General features: G+C 42.0%; 1 protein-coding gene across 2 annotated transcripts in view; it reads left to right on the top strand.

The window, feature by feature from the left end:
* Positions 1 to 15,043, top strand: part of BMP2 (bone morphogenetic protein 2) — a 143,677-nt gene that overhangs the window by 34,413 nt on the left and 94,221 nt on the right. Inside the window, exon 3 of one of the 2 annotated variants that reach the window (XM_030490564.1) lies at positions 14,188 to 14,302. The exons of the other annotated variant lie outside the window; for it this stretch is intronic. The gene's annotated coding sequence lies outside the window, so the exon portion shown is untranslated. The remainder of the gene's footprint in view (positions 1 to 14,187; positions 14,303 to 15,043) is intronic. 2 annotated transcript variants of the gene reach the window in all.

Raw genomic sequence — 15,043 nt, 5'->3', positions numbered from 1 at the left:
CTGTGTAACTTCATAACAAGTTCATGTGTTGGGACAACATACTGTTGTATCATCTATCTGGAGCAGAGACAATTAAAACCAGCCTTTTCCCATTTCAGCCTCTTGTATGTAGGAGATGCAAATGCCAGATTTTGCCAAGAGACCAACTACTGACAGAAATCAGCCCTTCCTGAAATGCATTTGCTAAATCTTGTCTGTTCTGGAGTTTTTGATGTGAATATACTCACCAAGGGAGAAAATCATCTTTTTACAATATGCTGTTTATTTTTCAGCCTGTGTGCTTGCTGACCCTGCTATTAAAATCTGTGGAACTTTCTATCTCCACCCCCTTCTCCTATGTATTTATTGTAGTGGAAACATAAGAACTTTACTGAATGGTTGACTGTGAGGACACTGGAACAGAGCATCCAGTATCTCTGTATCATTCCTTCGTTATTTATGGTTGCAGCGTAGTAGCATGCAGCACCAGATGTGAGTAAGAAGAAGGAGGGGTGCAAAAGAGAACTTCAAATGACTGTGATGAATAGTTGAAAGTGAACAGAGGGGCTTTTAAGACTCCTTTAAAGAAAGCCTAATGCTCTGCTTCCCTAAGCAGCAGGCTACTGATGATGGAAAAGTCACAGACATACCTGCAGAGATTTGGGAAGCTCTTGTTTCAGTAGGTCTTTATGGCAGCTAAAAGAATTCCTGTTCTCCTGCCAATTTGGTTGGTGTGTCCAGATTTTCTTCCGTGCATTTTACTCTTTAGGGACAACATGCAGTGACTTGGACAGTGCCAGCTTCCAAACTGTGTTTATTCTTAGTTAGCTACCCCCACCAAGAGCAGGCCCTACTTGTGACTGATACTTTACCATCAGGATGGGTATATTGTAAGTGATATCATGCAGGGGGAAGAATTTTGATGGGAAAAGGGTTTGTTACCAAGACTGTTACCAATGAGGCTGAATTCAAATTTCATGTGGTCATAATCTTCCCGTCCAAGGCACCATCAAGGTGTGAAACAGAGGGCTGAAGCAGAGCTAACTTGAGGACTGCTGTCTCCTGGCTGCATTTGATTTCTGGTAATAGCATAAAATACCAGGCCCTGAAAGCCCTGAATCTTCTTTGTCTTTATTAAACCAAAGAAGTGACATTTTGTTTGACAGCCACTACCTGTGCTTCGCTAATGGCACGCTTGAAATCCAGCGTTAGTATAAGTCATGAACAAAGCACTTTCTATCCTTTTCCTGCATCATGCTGTTTTATAACAGGCTTTCTAAATTGTTCTGGATTCAGACTAAAAAATGTTGGCTTTCCCAACCATCCAATTCCTTGATTCCATCTTTTTTTAACTTTTTGGGCAACATGAAAAATTCAGAAAAAAAAATTTAAAATGATAGATGCCAAGGACTTTTTTAAGGGATTCTTGAATTTTAAGTGGTTCTGTTGTTTGAGTACAGCTAAAATTGTGGAATTAAAGTGGAATCAAACCAGTCTTTGTATACGTTGAGGTCTAAGAGGGATGCAGTATGCTGCAAGTGAATAGCAAAGTGCTGTTCCTCCCCATGCTATTGCTTCATGTTGTCCCTATGGGCTTTGTCCCTTCTGCCTTTGGCTTTCTACCATGGTGTGTGTGTAGGCACTGAGTAGATGCATTGTGGTGGCTGAATCCTGGAGGTGAGGGTGAAATTGTTGTGTGGAAGTGGGGTCAGTGAGAGCCTTTAGGTACTATGGCATGGGGGCAGCACAGCGTGTAAAACATCGTGTGTACAATGGCCTGAGCATCAGTGCTGCCTAAACTTGGTTTATGCTGATTGCATTGATAGGAATATGCCCTCGAAGAGCTTTAGCTCTAAAGTTAACACAGTCTTTGTGTGGGTGAACTAATTGGTGTAGCAGGCCACACCTCTTCACACAGACGTTTAGGAAATGGTAAAGCAAATAAGCCCGGTGGTGCCAAAATGAGAGCGATGGCTGATGAAGCCCTGATGGGGAGAACAGCCAAACAGCGTGAATGGAATGTCAGTAAGTATAGAAGTTAAAAATACACATCTCAAACGTTGAGGACACTCTGGGGACTAAGAAGCTATATTGATACTAGACTTCAAAAGATCCAAATAAACAGTGGGATTTTCTCAATGCACAGAAGTTCATACTTGTGATGTCAGAGCAATGGTATTTCTGCACTGCAAATCCCAAGGCAGATGCCTAAAGACCCAGTCCAGATAAGTTGCCTCTCATTTAATTTACATTCATAATTGCTCGTATTTTGTATCCATTTATCTTAGAAACTTAGTTTTGGGTTCCTTCTGTGAATCCCAAATTCCTGCATTTCTGCAGATGACATTAATGCTTTTTTTTAGGGGAGAGTGCGTGGCTTGTGTGGTCCTGAGCAGCGTTTCCGAGCACTGGAGCTCAGCTTGTGTCTGTGCCAGATGACCTTGGACACGTACAGCAGGAATAATAACATTGGTTTGCTTTGTGAGATTCTTTCAGATCCACAGATTAAAATACGCCAGAAAAGAGTGAGGTGTCTAAAGACAGATTTTTCCTGGATGCTTCTCATTCTAAGTGTTAGGAAGACCATTATGTCCCTTCTCCCAGTGCAAGTGGCTTCCTGGTTCTCAAATGCTGGGTAGGCTGTGGCTTTGTATTATAGACAAATGAGGACTGTAGGTGGTGTATACATGCAGTGCCTGGATGGAAACTGCTGGAAACAATTCTGGTATCTCCATCTGTGTTACTTATCCTGGGGTCTCTTTATAGTGAGCAAAGAGGATTTTAGGAGGTGATTGAAGTCACCTATTTCAGATGTCTGCTTTAGGATGAAATTACTTTTGTCTTCAGGTACCTGTTCTCTCCGGTGCTCACCAAGGGAGTTTACTGTGACTACCTGGATCCTGCCATGGAGTCTTAACAAAAGCTCCTAGTGTGTGTTTCACACTGCTGTGTCAGAAAATAGCTGCAGTGTGCAGTGGCAGTTGGCTTTCTACTGGTTAGATGTGGTGAAAAGCTGGCAGATGTATTTTAATTCACTTTGATTTATCTAAGAGAGAATTACAGTAAGGTAGGGAAAAAAGTGTTTATATTAATGCCCTTCTTGGTCTAATGGCAAAGCTTAGATAAAAGCAAAGGTATAACAGATACAGACCATAAAAGATAATAAAGTGGATCAATTTTTTAATAGTTGAGAGAATCTGTGGAATAATTTTTCATGATACAAAAATCTTAGTATCAGAGTTGTAGGCTGGACTAATGGATGATTGTATTCTATGTACAGATCAGATTGGTGAATTGTAACAGTACCCTCAGACGTGAAAACCCCAAGTGCTGCTCTAGAGGAAACCAAAGAGCTTATTGTTCTTGTGACAAAGTGTACTTATGATAATGCCAACCCCCAAACAGGGGACAAATGACATGCATTTTATGAGTGTGTAAGAGTGACAACTTGTTGCTGCTGGAAGAAGGACCTTACTCATGTCAATACAGTTTATGGGTAGGTTGGCATTAATTAAAATAGCGTCATCAGAGTATTAACAGTCTGCACATCTTCATATAAAAGATTAATTGAGAACACGAAATTCCCATGTTCTACACATGCTGTTTTGCCCAGACCTAACCAAGTCAACAGAAAATGTAAGAAAATACATAAAACCATAATAAGGTTTTAAACAAAGTACATTAAAGCAGCATCTAGATTCACCAGACCAAATCTGGGAGCACTATGCTGTACAAATGAATAGTACCAGCCATCCCCTGCTGTGCAAACATCTGAAACACATGGAGGGAACAGTGTTCTCCTCTTGTGGATGGCTCTGGCCATGGGAGTTGTTTAGGTGTGAAAGGGAACATCATGTCTATTTTGGAGAACACCATAGTCCTCAGAGCACAAAGAAAAATGCCCTCCATAGTCTGTTTTGTATTTTTAATGCATCCAAACCTTATGCATGAGAACAAAGCTCAGACAGAAATATTGCTGAGCTTTTCTGTATGCATCCCACCTTGCAAATTCCCTTAGTTAATCTTTTCATCTCTGTGTTTCAGTAGTCTATAAGGGCTCTGTAGTGCTCTGGAGCACTAAGTGAGCTTTGTCAGGGGAGCTGCTTTTAGAGCTGGGTTTGAGCTCTATTACTGAGAACTCAGTGGAGGGCAGTGCATGACAAAGTGGGACACTTGAAAGCTACGTGCTGGGGAGAGGGGAAGTGCTGCATGAGCAAGAAGTGAGATTATAAATTAGAATTCAGCTCAGCACATTTGGAGCCACATAAATAGAGCAGGATTTGTAAAGGAACACCCTCAAGGATTCAGAATTACAGCCGAAGAGGGGGGGAACCATAACGCTGTAGTTCCCTGTGATTGATGCACCAAGTAAGTTTGAATTGATCACTAATGTTTGGAAGCATTGATAACCCTTACCCAGGACTTGCTGTATGATGATCAGCTATAAATCTTCTTTGAGTAAAACAGGAAATATCCAAATCCTTTCTCTCAGGAGATGGGCAATACTTGTACCATTGCTCAAGGGCACCCCAGTTTGAATCCTGTTTTTCCTCAGGGTGAGGCTATGGATTGCTCATGGCAACTTGGCCATTTCCAGTTAGCTCAGAAGATATGTGCTGCCAGATGGGACAGCTGTCTGAAACCATGAACTCCCATTTACCTGACTTATACAATCAGCATCATACAGTCCGCATCTTGGAATGGGCAGATTTGCCCAGGGACGGAACAGAAGAACTGTGAAAATGCTGTAGGTTGCAAACTCTTCGTTGTTACTTTTCATGCTCCGACTATTTCAGTCCTGAACGACTTTTAAGCTCCTTTTTCCTACTTGTTGTGGTTGTTTGAAGTGGAAAACTTTCCATTAAGGACTAAACCCCCTGTTCTAGTTGATGCTTTGCCCATTTGTATTTGTGCCAAAACCAGTGTGACTTTTGATTTCTTCTGAGCATATGTCAGCTGGTGACCTACCACACCTTCTCTTGTGTGGCCTCTATAAACTGGTGCCGACTGAAGCTTCAAAGAGTGACTTTCCTCCCTGTAGGACTCTACCTCACACTTATTTCCAATAAATTGCCATCCTCTCTATTTTCCACAAGCAACAGTGTAATTGAGCAGTAACCTCAGTGTGTGAAAGTCTGTGTGGCAGATGAAAGAAACACCATTAGACTGCAGGCAGCTGGAGTGCAGTCATGAGGCATAATGAGCTCAGCTCCCATAGAATCTCTCTTAGGAATATTTAGAGTTTAAGAGAAAAAACTGGTCAGCGCTTTGATGGAGGTGAAATTCTTATCAACCCAGCGAAGAGGGAGAGCTGTTTAAGTAAATAGATTGTTGTTCATCCAAAGAGTAAGGAAGGGAAGAGTTTCCCTTCCCCATGAAGAGGTCTGGCTAGATCAGCCAGCTGTGAACCCCTGGGGCATTTCCATCTGGACACTCAAATGTGCTTAGGCTGTTGAGGGAGAGGTACCAGAAGATGCACTGTCCATAAGACACGGGGAGTCCTCTAGATGCCAGAACAGGCAGCTGCTATGTTATAAAAAGGTATCTTTTAGTTGTTGCTGTCTTTATTATTTTAAATGAATGTTTAACATCTCTTTGTTAAAGTAATCTGAACTTACCCAGCTGATATTTACAGCAGCTTTGCTGCTGCAAACTTATGGCACAAGATGTAGCTGATCTGCATAAAGCATCCTGGCGGACTGAAGCACAAGACTGCAACAGACCTACAATCAGCACTAGCAAGTCCATCCTTAGACATGTTCAAGGCTTCCCTTCCCTGAGGATGCACCAAGGAGGTGGTTGTAGTTGCGAAGAAGCCAGATGTGTGAATTGAAAATGATACCTGTGGAGTACAAATGATACCTGCTTTTCTCAGCTTAGCTGAGCAGTCCTAGAGAGCCAGAGTAGTTCCTAAGCCAAGTCATGTGTGTGTCACCACAGATGTTGCCCACAGAAGTTGTTCCAGGTGGCTCTTTCCTCTTTCCCAATGTGGGAGCATTGGCTGTTTGCTTCTAAGAGGACCTAAGAACAAGCCTGAATACCCACATGAATATCAAGTGAGAATTGCCTTGGTTTAGGCTTACCTTTTCCAAATCTCTGTGGAAGTGCTTGCAGGACTGATCAGTAGATCTCTTTGAGATTAGGCTCCTGGCAGTGCTTTTGTGAATAATGATTGTGGAACCAGAACCATAAAAGGCATTAAAATACTCTTCCTAAGTACACGCATCTATGGAATGTGATTTTGAAATGCCTCAAATTCACACGCACACAGAATCTGTCACCGTTCCCTGTGACCTTGATCAGGAGCATTTCTTTTAATGCCTGTTATGCCTCCAGATAAGCAGAGCACCACCCATTGACCCAGGCGGGTCATTATCCTCTTCCCCTTTATCAGGAATCCTTCAGCCAATTAATCACACACTGCTCTGCAATCTTGAAGCTCAATTATGCCTGGACAAGTGTTGCTCAGCTGTTCCTCCTGCTACAGATGTGACATATCCTGAGATTAGCTCCGATTCACAGAAGGTCACTGATTCCATATCAGGCGCTAAGAAAAGCTGGGCTGTCTGGGAGGGAAGTGACACCATCTTCCAAGCATTTTATCACAAAGTAAGTGTAGATGTCTAAAAAATCCCGCTTGCCACCACCACATCACAGCAAGTCCTTTTCACTCACTGTTGCCTCTCATCCTGAGACAATTTACCAGGTTTTCCTAGATGGAGATGTCAGCAGACTAATAAACTGTTAGTAGCACACCGATGACAGACAGTAGCTAGTTCTCCTTTCGGGTAGTAGATAGCTTAACTTGGAATCCCTGTGAGAAACCTGGTTTTCCCTATTTTGTGAAACCCCTTTTATGCATATCAAATAGTGTATTGGTTTTATTTTCATTTTTCTAGTTTCTTGGAATGGACATATTGCACATGAGAAATAGTTTGATTGATCCAAGAATTCTGCCTTTGTGAGGAACTAGATGATCTTAAGGTCCTTTCCAACCCAAACCGCTCTATGATTTCTTTTCAGTTACACAGAAACACAGGCAAACATTTAGTAGAGATGCCTGCAATTCAATAGAATTATAATACCCTTTTAGAATAAAATGGCCTTCCAATTTCTATAAGCAGACTTTGTTAAAGAAATTCCGAGTTTTGAATCTTTAAGTACGGTTCATACCATATCTTTTAATTAAAACCTCCTCTTTTTTGAACAAGATAAGCAGATGCTGGGTATGTAATTGTTTGCAATAGAAAATCGTTAACTATACAGAATAACTACCCTTTATCACTTTCAGACTTCAAATGAGTCTTCTTAGAAACCCCTACAGAATGAAAGCAGTGTTTGCATTGCAGCTGTGGATGGTGAACAGATAGGATCTGGTTCTGCCCCATAGCCCTGGCTGGGGGCTCTTTACACACTGGTGTGAATGCAGAGATATACAGTGAAGTTAAATAGTGTTTGGAGCTGTGTACGGACAACTTGATTTCACTGGGGCTGAAGCAGCTGTAGGCACACAGCAGGGCTGTATGTTGCCTCACAAGGCGGAGACTGCCACTTCGAGGGCTGGAAAGCTTCTGTCTTAAAACACCCAGATATTCTGCAGACAGAACTACTGCTATTACTTCTCACATTGGCATCTAAATTTGCAGTGTTACCTAGGGCTGTTTGTGGGTTAGCTAGTGTAAAGAAGCATGAGCAAGAGAGGCTTTTTTGGGTAACAAGTTATTGCTCACCAGACAAGGGGAAAGTGAAATGTGTTGTCCAAGGTTAACACAGCTAAGAAGTAGCAGGACAAGGAGAAAAATCCAAACTACGTTGCCTGTCATGAAACCATTCAGTGGATACTGGTGAATACACGTGAGCAGTTGTAGTAGTACTGTGGCTGGTGTTCTCACATACAAACGCAACTGTCATACATTCTCTTTTATGGGTTTAAATAAGGTTTAGGAAAGATTCAAGTGAGCTCATTTTGAATGGGCTTTATTACTCAGATTCTCACATACAAGTTCTTACTGATTGGTAGGTTCAGGTTGTGGATGAGTCCCACCGTGCTAAGACACTGAAAAATAACTCTTCAGAGAGTATATTGCAACCTAAGTATATGGCTACATGAGTCTCATGTGATAAAGTTGTTGCTGAAAAGGTTATATTTGCATCTTGCTATAGGACAATGGGGAATGGGTTTAAACTTAAACAGGGGAAGTTCAGGTTAGATCTAAGGAAGAAGTTCTTTACTGTGAGGGTGCTGAGGCACTGGAACAGGCTGCCCAAAGAAGTGATAGATGCTCCATCCCTGGCAGTGTTCAAGGCCAGGTTGGACAGAGCCTTGGGTGACATGGTCTAGTGTGAGGTGTCCCTGCCCATGGCAGGGGGTTGGAACTGGATGATCTTAAGGTCTTTTCCAACCCAAACCGTTCTATGAGTCTATGATTTCCAGGATACAGAAGATGGAGAATGTGGAAAGATGTGGGTGTAGAAGGGGTATTTCACTTGAAACTCGTTATACTTTATTTTATTTCTCAAAATTACAAGAGAATACTTGGGCTTGGTGCTGTTCAAGTTCAATGGCAAATACTGCAGATGTATCTATTTTTTAGGACACAGTTAATTTGAGTTGCAATCCTTCTATTATTTTAGCTGTCCAGAAGCTGCTGGGAAGCAGACCAAACTGAACTCTTACTGAAAATAAATAGTTACCTAATTGAGACATTTATCCTAAAAGCCACATAGTTAAAAAGATGTTCAAGAGGGAAACTGGACACAAATGCTGTAGGTCTTCTTCATGGAAGTACTTTGTGCTGTTCAGCAAAGGAAGCAAAGCTGCAGTCTGATGGTAATAACTACAGAGCTCCTTGATGGCATTGCTGGAGGGCCTGTGGCTGGAGGGTAGCATCCAGTGGTGATGGAGCAGAGGCTGAGGAGCCAGATTGGGACTGCAACTTCCACGTATCCTCCGTTGTGTTGGGCTCTGTGCACTTGCCTTGTGTTGTGGGCTTTCGGTGCAGGATGTGTTCCTAGCAAAGCCTCATGCTGTGTTTTGCTGACTAGTCTGTGAGCTAGATGTCACCCCCTGCCATACCTTCTCCACACAACAGCCAGACTCAGTTACAGCCCTCTTGCTCACTTTGTGCATGTAGCAGTAAAGCCTCACACAGAGAGGAGAATATAGACTGGTTTTGTTTCTGCAGCTTAAAGCTCTTCCAACCTTTCCCTTGGCCTTTTAAAAATGATTAAATGAGAACCTTAAACATATCTCCAGAAACCCAAATAGAGGTGGTCTCATCCTAAAGATGGAAAAGAGGATTAGAACTGGAGGGAACTGAAGTTGTTTTGGTGGTTTATAAATAATCTTCCAGTTTCCTGTCACTTGGCAGTTCACCTCTCTTGGGGTTCGTGCTGGACTCTGCTTCTCTTTTCACCACTTTCTGTGCTGGTCAGCCACAGGAGTGGAAAAGAAGCTGGAAAGATGAAAGGAGCTGTAGACTCCTAAAAAAGGCATAGGAATTTGCTAGAGATGCAGGTCGGAGTGGGCTGTGCAATTCAGCTGAGGGCAGCTAATTTGCTGGGTAGTCCCAATAAGAACCAGGCAGAGCTAAGAACAGAGCAGATATGGCAGCTGGCTTCTTAGTGTGAAGGTGAAGGATGTGGAATTTTCCTATCAAATCCAGTGTTTCTGTTCTCACTGACACTTATCTCTTGGATCATGGGGTAAAGACAAGAGGGGCTGGCTGAGGAATTCGTGAGCAGTGTGAGTTACAGGGATTGTCTAACCCAGACACGGGAGTTAGTGGATGTTAATGCAAGAGCTCTCTTCTGGGCTTCTTTGTGGAAAGGACACCTATCCATATGCAGGAGGAAATCTTGGAAACCTTGAATAAAGATAAGCCAAGCTTTTACTGCTCCTCATTTTTCCACCAGTTTATTCAAGTTATTTGAAATAGTAACTCCCTTACCACTGAAAAGGAAAAGAAATTTTCCTCTGTGTATTCAGATCTCGGTTAAAATTTGCCACATTGCTTCCAACATTGCAATATTTATGAACAATTCTTGAAAGTGAAAAATAAAAAGCTCTTTCTCAGCTTTGTCCCCCAAACCTTCAATCTCTTTGGCTAGGAATTAAAATATTAGGCATATAATCTGAAAGGGACTATGTAGTGCTGTTTCTCTAGTGTTGGATCTCCAGTGCTGGATCTCTGCTGGTCTTGGCAAAATGAAGAAACACTGAATGAAGTTTATTTCCTCTATGGCCAGATTGTATCAGCTCTGCCTAAAAGCATGGCCTTTTATTTCATTACCAGCTCTTCTAAAAAGATCACTTTCTGCTTGGAAAAAGTAAAATCTTTTTCTTCTTTTCAATTTAATTCACTAGTTTTAAAATACAGCTTTATTTATAGTCTGGAGCATTTTGGTTCATTACTAAAACTAAGTCATTTGCTTTACCATGTCTCAAATTGAAAGCTTAACATCACCAGCCACCTTTTAGAGGTGGGGATGTGGAGGTACAGAAGTATCAAGTAAGTTGTGCAGGGTCACCCTGTAGCTCAGCAGGAGACTCAGAAGTAAAACCCATGTTTCTCTGCTTAGTCCAGGAAGCATCACCTTTCTTGGGTACACATAAAATGTAGTTGAAACATAAGATATATTGTTAGTGGTTGTGTGGATGAGCAGATTGTTAACTGTGGTCTTGGCCAGGGAAGATGTTTGTGTTCAGCCTCTCATTTAACAGGTGTGAGCGGATGTGATTTAGCACAGGGACTTTACTAGGTTAGGAAAAGGAAGACAAACACTGGGATATCTGGTAAGTAATCATAAACTGCAATAAGGTGAAGATAATTCAGCCAGACAGAAACAAAACTGAGAGCCTGACCTTAGGAGTTATAGTGCTAGAACACTACCGTGAGACGAGACAGGGCCCTAAGCACGGAGTGCTATAGACATTTAAAGTCAGTTTAAGGACCTGCTTCTCTTTCCCTTTTCCCCCTTAAGAAATTATGGACTCTGTTGGTGGTGATTGTACTTTTCCTTTCGCAGGTTCCTTGGGATGGATGTGGTCAGGATTCCACGAGATTTTAGATTAAGGTCCTGTGAGCAAATACCAGCATGCGTGTGAGCGCTGCTGTATGCTTTTCTCCTTCCCTCATTTGTTACCTTGCAGCATCTGAATATAGAGGAAATTAGAGACTCAGATTTGTACTTCTCAAAGGGGGGAAAAAAAAAAGAGAAGAGAAAAAGAAAAAGGGAAAAGAAAGGGGGAAGGATCCCACCAAAACTGCTTTGTGATTCCCTATGGGGTCGCGACCCCATCCTGCTGAGACTGCTGTTCCAAAGTAGTAACTTGGTAGCTGGAGTTTCTTAAAGTGGTTGTTGATTGGCTTAGCTGTAAGAAAATCACATTTCCCTGGAACTCTTCGGGATGCTTTAAATGGGTGGATTATCCAGCTGCCTGATTAGAAGTTTGGGTTATGTAAACACCAAGTGTTTAGATTTAGGCTTTGCAGTTGAAGTCCAGGCAGCTGTTTGCACTTAACTCCATCAAGAAGCCCAGTTAATCAAAGAGCAGGAAGGATTTTTTACCTTCTTAAACCTGTGTCATTATTTCTGCTGTCCAAACTCTTTGGAGTTAGGCTTGTTGCAATGTCGAACAAGCTATTTGGGATGTTCTGCTGAGGAAACGGGAAAAAGTGGATGGGGTTTTGCTTCGGGAAATGTTGTGCCTTGAGGATTTTTTCCTCCTTCACTGTGACGTTATCATTTCTCCGGTCAAAGCTGCATCAAGCCTCTAATTGCCTATCAGTTTGTGTCTTTAAATCTATGGATCATTGCAGTGGTGTGGTATAGTTATCCAGTGTTGTTTAAGAGCTTCTCTGCATATTTGTGTTTGGGGGATCATTTTGCCTTCATGTGGATGAATAGTCCCTGAAATGAAATCCTTTTGGACAGACCTCTCTGGCAGAGATCTGCCCATGGCCAGGGTGTGAGACAACTTTCCACACTTGGATCTTTATGTCCATGTTCTGTAGTTGAAGTGGTAATAAAAAGGAGATAACTTTTCATAGCCTTGATCTTGGTGCTTTTACACCAAAAGGACCCTTTGCCCTGCTTCTTCTCCTGCTTTTCTCTGGAACACCTCCAGTTATTTGCATGTTGTGGCATATGGTATGTACAACATTCACTTGTGGTGTCCTCAGATGCATGCTCAGAGAGAGAAACATTGGTAGTGCAGTAGATGGGAGAAGGAGGGGATACTGTGGGAAGCAGTGAGCTGTCAGTCAGGCCCTGAAGAAGCAGAGGGGACTGGGGAATGTCCCTAGAGTCAGCAGGGCACAAATTGCTGCAGCTCAAAAGGCTGTTGAAGCCAAGGAAGGAGAGTCAGAGACAGGGATTTATAGTTACAACTCTTGTATCAGAGGTTATACATCCTTTCCTGTCATCTTCTACTTGCCTTGAGTTTTCACTAGGAAAACAATCAGTTGCTGCTGAAGTCAAACTTGACTTATTGAGTCTTACTTGGGGAGCTTCTTAGAACACAAAGTCGAGGCAGATCCACCTCAAAGCTCTGCTCGCTCATGTCACTCCCCTCCAGACGTACCGTTTCCAACCATCAGGACCTGTGGACCCTGTTTACATGGGATTTCTTTTAGGGAATTCTTGACAGCGTGAATAGATAGCACAGCAGAGTAACTAGCTTAACACTTCAGGATCCAAGCAATGAAAGAAATGAAAGAAATGAAAGAGTCTTTGTGTAGCAAAGAAATAGAGTCTTTCTTGTCCACGAAAAGAAAAAAAAAGAAAGAAAGAAAAGAAAAAGAAACTTCTAAAAAACAGGTTTTCTTTTTCTATGTTCTGTTTTAACCCCTAACAATTTGGAAATTTCAGGAGGAAAAGAAGATAACAAAACTTTCTGCTTCTCTCAGTGGTTATCTCTTTGTGTTCCATATCTGGTTGTTGCAGTTAGAATTCTGCTTTTTAGTTACAAGTCACAATATTAGTTGTTGATTTCTATTTCTGCCATTTTTTTCTTGGTTTTCTAACTCTAGAGATACCCAGAGGCAAACCACAAGCACTTTAAAGTGCATCTCTGACAACATGTGTACTTGTGATTAGCTAAAAATAATATATGCTTACTCGATATCAGTAAGATACACTTCCTTGTGTGGATGCTCACAATTGTGTGCTGCCTAAAAAATACATAATACAGTATAAACTTGTAAAGAATTAAACCAAGTTTAGCTTTGACAAGCAAAAGATATTAATATATTGTATTTACCCTAAAATAATCTTCTCCAAATCTTTGCAACTGCCAGTTATTACATAGTCCTGACCGTGACAGCATCCTCAGTGAACTCTTGTGCTGCTGTTAACACACAAGTGATACTACCTGCATCAAACTGAAGCCGTCAAGGGCCCAGCTCTGATCTTTTATGGCCAGAGAGGAAACACTTAGAGAACGGTGGTTTAATGGGGTAGGTGTTTACCTATCAGTTTACTGGATAATAAATCCAAGACCCATAATTCCAGCCTGAATTCCTAATCAAGTGTCATACTGTAATTACAGAAATCATTTTGTGGACTGTTATTGCTAAATATTGATTTGCTTTTAATCTATAAACCAAACTTTAATTCACATTTTATAATGTACATGGCTTTCCTTGTAATTAGATCTAATACTTATGATGTTCTTAACTAAGAAAATGTGTATCACATTATCCCAAGGAAACCCTAATTGTCATGGGGATCATTCTGTCTTGTGCACTGACTGTATGGCGCCTGGGGACAAATCTATCCCTGCAAGAATTAGACTAAAAGCCACACAAATAATAAGCATATGGAGATACAATAGTCAGCAAAGGACTGTGGTGACAAACTGGCATGTCTCTGCTGACATTTAATAATGTCATCTAATATTGAGATATTGATGGATATTTGCAGACAGTTTAAAGTGATCAGATGGTGCTGACAGGAGGGTCAGACAGTTGAATGATCTTTTTATGTTTTCCCTCCTTTTGTTCACGTTGCTCTGAAGATACACTTTACATAGGCTGATCTCCAGGATGGCAGCTGGCTATCAGGTTGAAATGATACAGAGTTTTTGTTATTATTGTCCATATCGTTTACTTTCAGTGAACCAGACATCTGGGTGGAACATGATATTGTCACAGCCTTTCACATTTTCACATTTATTATACCTGTGCTTTTCTACTTTCTTTGCAGGCCTCGCCTATGGAAAGGAGCAGGCATTGTTTCAGATACCTCCTCCCAGGCGATCCTGTGCTATTTACCATTACCAGATGTGGAGGGCTCTGGTGTCCCTTCTGTAAAGAATAAGGTAGTACCTGGGGCTTGTTTTCCTTCCAGCATGCTGCGCTAGAATAACATTATAAGGCACTGCCTGGTCTCCTGGGAAATGCTTCCACCTTCTACCTGTGATTAACCCATCAGGCCACTTTATGTCACTATTGCTCCACGTTCAAATGTGGCTGAAGCAGCATTTATTGAGCAGCAGGCCAGGATGCACTGCCTAGTTTGTTATAGACTTCAGAAATTCCACCTTTGAGAAATGGGATCCAGAACCTGTCTTGAATGGCTCCTTTTGGAGGGAGCATCCCTCTCAGTTGTTTACCAGCCAGGTAACTCTGGTTTCCAAATGCAGGAGATCCCTGGTCACTTGGGTTCCCTGGGTGACTATTCCCTTTTAGATTGTGACTTCAGCTGGAAGTAGATGGGCTGAGGCATGATCTCATCAACATCCTCTCTTTCCCCTCCGACTTTTGGGACAGCTGGCTTAGCAGCCACCCAGTCAGGAATGGGAGCGAGCCAGTCCTCCCTCTCTGCAGTAAGGCTGCGGCCAATAAGTAAATGTCATGCCTGCCAAGATAAGGGTAATAAAATCTCATGCTTGAGGGCATAAGACAATCATTGCAGAAGTCAAGCTGGAATTCCTCCCCAAACATGCTGCAGCATTACACAGTTACCTCAGCCAACAGGTCTCATGAGTGTTCCAAAGTGTAGCTTCTCTTTACAAGGAAGGTCCCCTCAGACAGTCTCTTCCCCCTGCTGAACCTTCCTT

The sequence above is a fragment of the Strigops habroptila genome, chromosome 6 (assembly GCF_004027225.2).
Source record: "Strigops habroptila isolate Jane chromosome 6, bStrHab1.2.pri, whole genome shotgun sequence".
Taxonomy (NCBI): Eukaryota; Metazoa; Chordata; class Aves; order Psittaciformes; family Psittacidae; genus Strigops; species Strigops habroptila.
This window is presented reverse-complemented; position numbering and strand designations above follow the sequence as displayed.